Source organism: Haemaphysalis longicornis, unplaced genomic scaffold (genome assembly GCF_048455015.1).
Source record: "Haemaphysalis longicornis isolate Haplotype H1 unplaced genomic scaffold, Haemaphysalis longicornis Haplotype H1 scaffold_6, whole genome shotgun sequence".
Lineage (NCBI taxonomy): Eukaryota > Metazoa > Arthropoda > Arachnida > Ixodida > Ixodidae > Haemaphysalis > Haemaphysalis longicornis.
The window spans coordinates 106,439,163-106,451,538 of record NW_027526407.1 but is presented as its reverse complement, the minus strand read 5'-3'; the positions used below and the strand labels follow the sequence as shown (position 1 = coordinate 106,451,538).

Here is a 12,376-nt window from a genome sequence, read left to right as displayed (position 1 = left end):
AGCACTTCGACATGTCCGTTGACGTATGGCTTCGAAATGACTCGTGGACCGCGACCGCAGGCATCAGTGTCAAACCATGCCTTTTTCTCCACCCAGGCCGTGCCTTGCAACGCCAAGCGGCTTGCTGTCGGTACCGCTTGGCTTTTCTTTTTATTCGTCTGCTTCGGGGAGGCCAAGATACCACGGTTGTTAAATAGGCTATCGTCAATCTTCACCGCCGGAATTAGCCAAGAGGTTTGAATTTTAATTTTGTTGTTCTTATTTGCCCTTGCCGTAGATTTTGTTCTTCTCGTGGAATTCAACATTTGGGTCTGTCTTTCTGTATTTGTGTGTCCCCGTTGTAGAAAAATTTATTTGATAATACATGCAAAACCTTACATAAAAAAACAGGGCGCAACGTTCATGCAGATGGCCTACAGGTATATGCAGACACTGCCAATGATCCGCGCAATCACGCAATTATGTGCAGTAAGAAAAATGTATTGTTTAAATACACAGACACATATACAGCTTAATAAAAATTGTGTGCAATATAAGTGACAAATCACAATCAGGTATCGCCCACTAGTTGTAAAGTCAAGGCTATTCGCCCTCCCTGTACAGGAAGAAAACCACGTGGCTACTGTCACAGGAGCTCTTCCTTTCAACGAGAAAAAGCTTCTCCAACAAGCAAGACAGCACTTCCGGTCGTGTGCGCCATAGAATAAGCCACTCAGCCTAAACGGCGGTGGTCACTCGCGACCGGGTGGCAGCGGTCTCGCCGTAACGCAAACAATCCAACCATTTTGAACAGGCACGTAAAGCGGCTTCTAGAAGAACACTTTTGTTTGATGTATCACCAAGTTTCTAGGCCTGTATATCTGAAGTGACCAACACGTCAAAATGATCGTGCCACACATATTTCCGGATAATTATATCTTATTTTCAGGAAAACGGTAATTACGGTCCACTCAGCTGCGCGTTACACCCTAGCTGTGAAGTTTATTACGGGTTGAGTAAACACTTTTTTAGGCCCTAAGTGAGACTCGCAAGTAACCATCTAAGAAGGACGTGTTGAATGCGATTCGGGCCTTCGTCATTCCGTTGTTACAAGAGGCGGGCACTAGTGATGCCGAAGTGCCTTGATACCCACCACGCGGCCTATTCTGTGTGCCTGTTCCTCGATTGAATCGCCTATGAAAAGTGAAAGTGACGGTAATTTGAGGCTTTACAGGCAGAACATTATATCTTTTAAATATAGAATGTGCCTAATATATCAACGTTATTAGGAAAAAAGACATTATGGCGCTCACGTCAGGAAAAACGTCAATATGTAGCTTTAGTTTGCAGTGTTCGTGTCTTGAAACGGTTCTTGAGATTGCCGGCCGACACGGAGAAGAAACATTGTGACCCGCCGCGGTGGCTCAGTGCTAAGGCGTCGCGCAGCTCAGCACGAGGTCGCGGGTTCGATTCCCGGCGTGGCGGCCGCTTTTCTGATGGAGGGGAAAAGCAAAAACGCCCGTGTGTACGAGATTTCGGCGCATGTTAAAGATCCGCAGGTGGTCAAAATTAATCCCGAGCCCTCCACTACGGCACGCCTCATCGCCTGCGTTGCGTCGGCGCGTTAACCCCTACAATAAATCAGAAGAAACATTGTGTAACATCAGGTTTGAGCTTCCTTTTGTTTTATAAACAACAGTTTACGCTCATGTGCTTCATACATATATCTCAACCAACCACCATTCACGGATCATACACTGATTTAACCGTCGCTAAAAATATCTCTTTGAAGTAATGAAGGGTGCGGTTAAGTTCCTTCCACTTGTCTGTTGTTTCACTCTTTGTAGATCACGTGTGTGAATTGAAGTCACCTCGCATGGGGAATCGTTGTGGGTGTCGTATACAGCTTCGCTTTCCATTTAGTTTCGCAGGGTGGATTGGCGAGCCATATATTTTGTTTGTACCCTCTCGTATGCTCAACTCTTTTATAGGGCAACGAACATTGCGCTTTATTTAGACAACATATGGCTCGTTTTAAATGAGGATTTTGTAAACGCCGAAGCAACATATCATATTTATGTGCACCTATAGAAATCTAGTTGTATGGTTCTGAGAGCATTGCTTTTGCGTGTTTTTGTTTGTAATGCAGGGTGAGGGGAAAAAATATTCCCATCAATTGCTGCTCTTATTTTTTGAATATTACAAGCGGCTATATTACTGTAAGTTGATTACTGCCTTGAATAAGCCTGATTTGTTTCTGTGTTTTATAATATGGCTTAAACATTGTTATACGATTGGTTTGGTGAAAGCGCTGTTGACTTCAACAGTAAATAAGCCTGGTAAACTAAAACATGGCAGTTGGGTTTCTTTAAAACAATAGATTTCTCTGTTTCGTCTTGCAGATATTGCGGTTCTTCAAAATAAAAACGGATCTGAACAAGAAAAGATTGCCATCAAAATACTCAATCCGGAACAAAAGCTGTTCGTCTTCTATTGTGAAAAGAAGCCCCTTTGTCAGAACCGCAAAATACAAAACAAAATACACTGTACGGCCCAAAAACGTTCACCAGCAAAGGGAAGTATTATCTGGCCAGAGGCACATGTTGAAAAAGTAATGGTTTATAAGTTTTTTGTCAGCTTTGTAAGCACCCTCGCAATTGGTTTTTTGTTATTGCTATCTGCGGAATGTGGTACTAGACGCAACTTTAAAAGAGTAAGTTGATCATGTCTGGGCAATATTACTTCAAAATGTAAGCGAATAATGAACGTCTACAAAATAGGTGATATGCATCGAAATTTTGCAAGCTTTAGGGAATTTTAGCTGCATTAACTAAAATTTTTAAAACCTATTTTTGCATGCAAGTCACGTTTTTGTGTCGTCGACATGTTTTATTTTATTGTTTATTATGGTTTCTAACATACTCAATGTTGAATAAGAACAGGGTTGAGAGCATATACAGTCACTGTTCTTCACAGCAATAACATGTTAGGGGTATGTGCTTGCTCGTAGCATAGTGTGAGCTTTCATTTGAAAGAGTGGCGTTCGTAGTAAACAGGTGGTTCGTATAGTTAGGCTCCACTCCCGAGTAGCGGACCACTTAATCCCTATTCTCTAAATGTTTTTTTTTATTCCTTCACGTACCGGACGTCTCTATGCATCCATGAGACGTACGTTAGGTTTCGCAAATGAAATTCGTTTTAAGTTGTGAAAAACACCTCGTTCTTAACAGCGGCAGTATAGTGCAGTAAGTTGGTGCGGTCCTTTGTGGTCCATCCGGTTATATCTTAATCCAGTCTAGTGAAATCAAGTATTGTTTCTTCATTTTCGGGAAAATACGGCAAGTGCGAAAAAACAGGTCGAGGACGATCGTTTTCTTGGTATGTTCCCCTCCATGATAACGAATGTAAATTGCCCCAGGAAACCATGCTGTGCACAATATACACTAGATTATAGGCGCTTTCAGCAATACTTCGCAACTTCTTCAGCAATAGTCGTAAAAAAAACGAGTAAACAGAAAGACCATATCTGATTAGTGTCAGCCCCTTTGTTGGCAGGAATTCACCCGATTTGATCGCGGCCAAGAAAAGAGCAGTCGGGGTAATATAAATCGTGTACTTATATATCTACATTCTATTGCGTATTTTCGCAAATTTAGGAAAAATAATATTCAGATATATTGGATAAGTGTGGAAGGTTGCAATTTGACAACTCACTTTAATAAGTCTGAGTTCGAGGAATGAACCATTTTTTATAGACATGACAATTTGTTGAAGTTGATAGAAGCCACGATTTACTTTCTTAGATTGAGGCCCATTTTTTCCACACATCAAATACATTCAATACCTTATTTTGTTGTCTCTCCGGAACCTCTCAGTGTGACTACACATGAAATGTAATGGGGTAGTATAGACGTAACAAAACATTGTCGATCAACACGTACAATACCGTCTGGTAAACAGTAAACGGTCAACCACCTTTTATGATGCTGTGAGCTAGTCACCAATGGTGACTGCTTTTAAGCGAAAATTTGTATACCTTACGCGGATGAGAAAGATCCGCTCAATCCATATTGCTGCACCAAACTAATTACTATAAAAGCCTGATCTTTGTATTGGAGCCCATACTAGTGCCCTAATTAAAGCCCCTATTTCCAGGGTACCTGTTAAAACAGGTACTCTTTCCTACAGAAAAATAGGCACAGAGCACGACTTTTAGAAATTGAAAAATAAAATAATACTGTTACCTAAAAATAGCGGATATGCATGGCCAGTCTAAAATATATTTTATTAAGGCTGTAATAAAGGGCAAGAAAAAGGCGCTTGGCCATGGACCATATTTACCGAAAGGTTATGAAAGATGTGCCAGCTGTTTTCTTTGGACACACCTTTCAACTGTGTAAAATATATTCGCTCATGTGAATCAGGATTGTTCAAGCGCCAATCCACGCGGCTTTTTCTTACTTCTCTAGCAGGTTGTACTATGTACGTACAAAAATGTAGTTCCCTACATATTGTGGAATAGTTTTTTCCTCGCTAACACGACCTTTTTTGTAAGAAATGCATCCATAGCGCGGATATACATTCATTCTGTATTGTTTGTGCCAGCGATCCGGGAGGAAGTCCGATTAATGCTGGTCGTTCACACGTGGTAGGAGTATTGCTAAACGCGGGTTACATGAAACACATTAGAGGGGAGTTATTAGGGGAGTTGAGGCAGGGAACTTATGCAACGTAGGTAATAGCGGGTTAAAAAATGCAATTATTCGTCTGCAAGCGGTCTGTTAAAATACCCTAATATAGGAGGTATTGGAGGGCTTGCAAAAACTACCGGAAGGAGTAACAAAGTTGCTTTCTTCTGTGGTGATTGACGCCGCCTGCTAGCTAGACATTTGCCGATAGATGCTGCCATCGAGGCGCTGGATTCAAGGAGAGGGTCACCACAGGAGTGCACAAGGACTTAAGTGTCAAGCATCGCATGGAGGCCCATTATTGGAGACCAGGGACGTAGTCATCAAATCCTCAGCTATTGTTAGCAAAATGTATAAAAATACTGAATGAAAAGAATACTTGACCAAGATAGTGTGAACTGGTAACTTCCACTTAAAATAAACAAAAATGTATATATAGGAAAAACGTCATCGAAACAAAGTTAGTTGAGATACTTTTCACTGTAATTCTACATCGCACGCTTAACGTTATTCGAATGATACATTTCAATTACTAATGAACAAATGTGACGCAAAAAGGCCCAGGAACGCTTTCATACAATTCCAATGAAAAAAGAACAAAATACAATTCTGACAGAAGAAATTACTTTGATATTCTGCGATTTGAATCTGCCGGAGGCACCGAGAGTTGCTTCTATTAGGTCACAGCGTCGAGCTTCAATTCTAAATTCGAGTGTGTTTGAAACACCGTTGATAGAGCCGTGGCAATCTAGCTCGCCATGACGAAATCACATGAACCAAACACGGTGGCAATTATTACCGGGCGAAAAGCTTGTAGAGCATCGTAATAAAGTGTCCAAGTTGCAGGAGTGCACACTCTGGATATTCTCAGTAAAAGTTCGAGTGTCTGGTAGCGATAAAAATAAAAAAGGGCAATTATTGGTTGATTGAGCCTTGAACCAAGCCCTTCCAGAACGCTAGGACACCGCAACAGTATAAAGCATCACTTTCTTTTCTTCGTAGCATAAAAAAATGCTGTCAAATGTAACTACACTACGAGGACTTTGGATAGTCTAGGAGAAAAGAGAGTATACAAAATTGAGCAAATCCCAAATAAAGAAACACTGAGCAAAAGCGTTCAGAAGGGGGCACTAGTCACGTCTTTGGTATGTAAAATAAACTCCCTATGTACAAGCCCACAGTTTCTCGGAAAAACGACTTTGTTTGTGTAGGTTGCTGCCAATGCCTATTGCCTATTCCACTGTAGCCAGATAATGTAGACCAGTTAGAGCAAGTGCCTTAGACAGCGTTTCAGCAGCGGACCCAAATTAAAAAAGAATTAGGAAGGGCATTATATCCATTTGTTGCGTGAGTGTGGGGAAAAAATCCCAGAATAAACAGCATTTCTGTGAACTGCAAAACTCAGATCTGTTATCACTAAACGTCAACTGAGACGAGACCTGCCGAATAAGCGGTAAGAATCCACTACGTTGCATCCAAGTTTTTACAGGCGTCGTAACGGTGTGTGAATAAAGAAAAAAATACATTTTGAGAATACTTTTTCAGATACTCTCTGAGGACGTCCTTGTATTGAAGATGCAATTACGGCTGAGTATTGGGTAAAATTGTCCGTAAATATTAAAGATCACCTATGAGCTACAGATAAGTTGAGCGAACTTTGGCTCCTGAAAGAACCTTAAAATTCACCAATGTCGAGAAGTGGTCAGAAATCCGGCGTAGACAGATGAGGCTTCGCCGAAATAAATACCACAGCGTTACTTCACTTATTCACTATTTTCGCCTGAATAGAAAAATTCATTTAGTTTAGGAGCATTGAAGATTAGAGAAAAACAATGTGGGGAAGCCAGTGCAAGGCAGCGCCCCTTTCTCTTTCACATCGTAATGGGAAGTACTGCGAAATAAAGGCGGCAACGCACTAGTCGCAAACAGCAAAAGATTCGCGGACACGGCCAAGCTGAGTGAACGGTTTACGATAAGAAACGGAGTGAGAGCCTGATTTAATTTCATTGATTATGGGGTTTTAACCCATCGACGCAACGCAGGCGATGATGTTCGCCGTAGTGGAAGGCTCCGGATTAATTTTGACCACCTGGGGATCTTTAACGTGCGCCGAAGTCTCGTACACATGGGCGTTTTGGCTTTTCGCCTCCATCAGAAAAGCGGCCGCCGCGGCCGCGAATCGAACCCGCGACCTCGTTTTCAGCAGCACAACGCCTTAGCCACTGAGCCTCCGCGGCGTGTAAGAGCCTGTTTTCTTACCCACTGACCTACAAGCCCAAGAGGAGGCAGGCAAGACAGGTGGTGCAGTCATCGAGCACATCTTCGTTCTCAATTGATGCCACATTATAGCGCCCCGCGACCTCTCGCGCCGCTGTGTGCTCAGTACGCGGCACATGTAGCGGCCGTGTGCGGGCCTTGGACGTGGGCTAGGGGATATAAAAATTAAAGAAAACTCGTACCGACGTATAGCCTCTCACTTACTTGTCTGTACTGCCGATGTCGTCGCCTCCGTCGGAGGAACAGAGACGAACGAGAAGTGAGATTGTCTTACACAGGCTTTGAGTTTCGTTTAATTTTATAAAAAAGTTTCCACTGATGTACCTCACCAATACAACTTAAACAACTATCGTTCATGAATCATGCATTGATATATTCTATGCTACGAATAGCTCTGTGAAGTGATGGAGAGTGTAATTATGCGCGTTTCACTTGTCGCAGGTTGAACTTTGTGTATAACCATGTGTGTGAATTTAGGGGACGTCACGCGGGTGATTGTTGTGGGTGTCGTGTACAGCTTCATCTTCCAACTACCTTCACGGGGAGATTTTTGCGCATTGTTTTCACGTATACGGAGTGTTTGATGTCCAAAGCTAGCACGTTTTGCCGGAAATACCTCGGCGCAGCAATGGTGCCCTTCAAAACATTTGATTATGGCACGCACTCGAACTTGGCGCGCAACGGAGCGGTTAGTTTGCTGTTCGCCACGTTTTCAACAAAAAGCCCTCTTTCATCAAAGCCCGGTAGAGGTGGGAATAGGTGTGCGTGCAAGATGCGTGTGGTTTCAGAATCGTTTTTGTTGGGTTTGTAAACGACGGTTACAAGCAATTCTTGGATGCGGAGTATTTCTAACGCTAGGAAGCCAGAGGGGTCTTTTATTTGGCAAGCGAGTACAGCGCACGCTTGTCTGTCAATGCCTTGAACGCTCGGCCACACCCCTATGCGGGTTGCTCAGAAAAAACCGATACGATAGTGAGGCACTCTACCAAAACCTTAGTTGTCTTCACTTCATTTCGCGGATTGCGGGTAGCATAGGCCAATAAGTGTTTCAGCGCGTTAGTTTTTGGACAAGGATAACAGCAATGCCCAAATCACTGCCTTCAGTGTGAGTTTCGGTTTTCGCGTTTTCGTGAAAATTTGCGGGCACAACAAGGTTTCGGCGGAGTTGTTGCAGCTCATAAAATGCTTCCTCATGGGCATCTTCCGAGGAGAAAATGCTGCTATACTTTGCAAATCGGGAGTGGCTCTGCTATCCACGCAAAAAACAGAAAGTACGCCCATAGCATGAGGAACGACGCAGGAGCTTCACCTTGTTCCGCATTCAAAATTTCGCTACTGCAGAAATGTTTGCCGTATCAGTCAAGTCTGCAATTTTTTTTTCCCGTAATTTTCAAATGTGTAGATTCACCGTCGTTGAAGTGGAAGGTTTGCGCCTGCAGTGTAAGCCCTAACATCAGGATGGCCTTCATGATAGACTCTGAGTCTGCAAGATGTTTTCCAAAATTCTACTTGAACACTAGAACGTTGTCGAGGTAGATCAAGCAGGTGTGTCAGTTTAAACCGGCAAGAACAGCTTAGGATCAGCCTTCTGTCGGTGTCTCTCCTTCACTATTTGCAAGTAGGAGGTATAGATTAGCTAGCTAACCCAGCTATTATGCAGCAATATTTTTAAAAAGAGCAGTGTAGTTACCTAAACAAAACCTAGGACATAATGTTTGTGGTGCAGTGGAGTAACGGCCAGTATTTTTTGCAATGAGCTTAAATTTATTATTTCTAATCATTTATCTGAATCAAGAAGTACTGTCCTAGTCTCATCAAAGTGTCAACGAGACACTTATCGGTACCCACTGGTGAAATCTCACTACGGTATTTTCTTCGACGAAACATATTTGTACTCAGTTATTCTGACTAATAGAAGACCCCGCGAATTATAAAAAAATATTACGTGAGGGTGCTGCGGCCCGCATCATAAACCAGCGTCCTCAAGAAAGCTGATCGAAAGCGCATACTTTGCCTGTTTGACGTCTGAAAAGACCGCACCCCACCTGGAAAAGAGCTTGCAGGAAAAAGCAACAACCGCAAGTTTTTCGGACGTGGGACAAATAAGGCAAAAACTCGATAGCAATACCTTCTTAATTTTTTTCTTCAGTTCATTCCAGCTAACTCCGACGCAGCTTGTTTGAGAGCACTGCTTTATGATCAGGACCGCAGCACCACAACGAGTTATTTTGCATGTACCGAGCAGGTTTCTTATAGGTCAAAATAAATGAGTAAGAAATTACTTCGTCGATGAAAATACCGAGCTTAGATTCCTTACGTGGGTACCTACAAGTGTCTCAATGACACTTGAGTGATTATGAGACTACTTCACGAGTTCGATAATTATTTATGATTGTGTCATTTTAAAAAAACACTTTCAGGCTGCTACTCAAAGGACCCTAGAAACGTTATACGCGTGGTTTTCTTCGAGTAACACCCTTGTTTGTTTGATCCACTTGATCCATCCCAGCTGCGACACACTGTATATTGAATAGCAGTACATCCCGTGGCAGAGGTGATAAAAGGCGTCGTCAATAGTTCGTAGGGGGTGCCAGTCATTTGTTTTGTGATTTTGGTGAGTTGTTCGAACTCAACGCAAAACCTCCGTGTGCTGTTTTGTTTCTTCACAATCACAACTGGGAGAGAACAGAGCCTTCACAGCTCGTGTGAATACACCCGGGTAGGTGTGTTACGCCGATTTCGAGCTCTATATTCGATGATGATTCGTTGCTCGGCCAAGGAATGTGTCTTAACTTGTAATTCGGCGAAAAACATTCGCTGTACCCCCGCACCAAGCCATTAACCTTCTTGTTTTTATTGCGGTAGCACCATCTTCACATCCACTAGGAGAGAAGTCTTGAAGCCTTCACACGGCACGTTTTTAAAGTCAGCGACAGCGAATACTTCAAGTGCTTCTAGAATTTGCCTTTGTTTAAATGCTCACTGTCCTCCCTAAATTTTTTTAGTGCAAAACTGCTATTTCTTCACTCAGCTAAGCTTGAATATGCAAGGCGAAGTCATGGCTTTGGCTGGTTGTCTTGTTGTCTGTTGATTAACCTTTGATTTAGGTGTTATTATTATAGTTTAGTATAAAACGATTGTATACTTAAGGTATGACTGCTGCGCCTTTTGTCGTGGCCCAAGTATGCCTTCTAGTTTGGGAGCCGAACTGCTCGCTCGGCCTTAGTGTCCGATGCTAGGTTCACTCCTTTGGCATTCCGTACAATCTCCAGTAAAGCAGCTTGCAGGGTTGTAACAGGCCAGACGCCGCTTGCCGATGACGGCTGAAAGCCTCCGGCTTTCGCCCCGTGCTCATAGCAGAGAGCCTGGTGTCGCTTTCCTCCATCGCGACAAGCTCGCACTGAGTAGGCAAGCGAAGCGCTATAGTAAGCCACGGCCGCGGAGAGTGACGTTGTCAGCTGGCGATACAGCTGGATCGGCAGAATGCGAAAAGCTGCCGCTTTTCAATATGTGTTGAATCACAATATGTGTTGCCAATACATTGGCGCAGCTGCGGTCAAATTGAAGGGCAATTTGATGGAGAAGGTGATGGGTGTCTCGACTAGGTTAGTAAAGCTTTCCTTCAAGATATGCAATTTTTCACTGCTTCAAACGTGCAATGCCTCTTGCGACGGAGCCAACGTGGTTGCGAAGCAAGCTGCATTGACTCCTTACGGAAGTAAGGAAGGAAGCAATTTTTACTGCGAAAGGATGTCCCGAAGCCGCAGGAGAAATGGAAGTGAGGTAATGGCGGTACTAGCAACGGTACCTTTACAGTCTACGGCTTTCATTCGGTTTGCAGAGGAAGGCCCTACAACAGTATTATGGGCAATCTTTTGACTTCACACGTTGTTTGGGAAACAGTTTCTTCGGAGGAACTAATAGTCTTCTCCTGAAATCAATTATAGCATCATCTTTGGGGAAAATTGTACTATAAAAATTACGTCGCTGAATCAGTCAGAAATATTACGAATGCAGCAGAGAAAGTAGTGCCGTTTTTTTTTAGGCACGATTTACTCGTTACATTATGGGCTGAAGAGATGGCTTTATGGTGTGGGTATGTGCGAACAATCGCCAGGTTTCGTTCCAGTTCCAGTTTTCTTTCGTTCAGGGGTACTACGTAAAACCCGTGGATGGAAAACAGTAGATTGAACGTCACTGTTTTTGAATTGCATATTTGTGTAGGCATCGTATTTCTTCAGCGGCCCCCTCACAGTTGATTGAGGGCATAATCTTTGTGGTACAGCTGAGTTCGTGGGTCACGTCACGTAGACGACGTGGCTTGTATTTATCGCCGTGATTGGGCCTGATAGCCACTCTAGCGCTGGGCGTCCGGGCGCTGCAAGCGGTGGTGCTATTCACTGAGCCGCTACCGTGTGCGTGTGCGCGTGGAGTTTGGTGCAGTGCGGGGAAACTTTTTTCGCTTTGCGCGAAAGCCACGCTCCTTTCACGCTTGGAGGCGGGTCGTAGTGGTGGGCTCCGGATTAATTTTAACCACATGGGGATCTTTAACGTGCGCAGAAATCTCGTACACACGGGCGCTTTTGCTTTTCGTATCCATCAGAAAACCGGCCTCCGCGGCCGGGAATCGAACGCGCGATCTCGTGCTCAGAAAGCCACGTTCCTGGAACAAGCTACGTTAAGCGGAATCGTGTCTGTTGCAAGGACGTTTGGAGGGGACTGTTTATGCTTGTGGCATTTGCAAAATGCGGAACAACCAGACTTTATTGAGGACGTGTTAAGGCGTGACTGTGCATGAAGACGGCGCCTCAGACGCAGCGTGCGCTGCATATCACGGGACCGGGAAAGTTCGTTTGGGCGTCTGTAAGTTGTTCGGGTCCTGTGCAAAACCCTCAAAGCAACACAACAATGGCCCTTTGTGAGCAAAACTTCCACCCTCTTGCTGTTTTTGTCAGTCGACAATGGGGACTGAACAAAGCGCGCTTCTCTTCCCGTGAACTCCACCCGGTATTTGTGTTGTATATCGTTCGCCATGCGGGGAAACTAGTTAGCGTTTTCTCTTGGCGCTCTCTTGTGAAGAACAAAGCAGCTAATCTGCTTGCCGGTCATCCACCACGCTCCGACTGCATGGCGGAAACGACAGAGATTAGAATGGCACGCCCTCACAAATGTAGTACGGGCCATGAATCCTGTGTAGGTAAGGTAGCGCTGATCTGTTCAAGAGCTCTGCACCTTGGTTGTTGTGAGGGAAGTGTTACTCAATATGAGACGCGCGCTTAAGGCCAGCGGGGTGGTTCATCAATGCAGGAACCTCAAATGTACATGTGTTTGTAGGGGCAGGCACGGTAGATGTGACCACCTCCTCTGGCGTTGCAGCACAGCGGACGACAATCAGGCCTTGGTCATATGTGTGCCTTCTCTGGGGTTACGTT

General features: G+C 44.1%; 1 long non-coding RNA gene across 1 annotated transcript in view; it reads left to right on the top strand.

The window, feature by feature from the left end:
- The first annotated feature begins 2,545 nt into the window (after nucleotides 1-2,545).
- LOC144141859 (uncharacterized) overlaps nucleotides 2,546-12,376 on the top strand; it is a 40,560-nt gene continuing 30,729 nt past the window's right edge. Inside the window, exon 1 of the long non-coding RNA XR_013316720.1 lies at nucleotides 2,546-2,692. This is a non-coding gene — a long non-coding RNA (uncharacterized LOC144141859). The remainder of the gene's footprint in view (nucleotides 2,693-12,376) is intronic.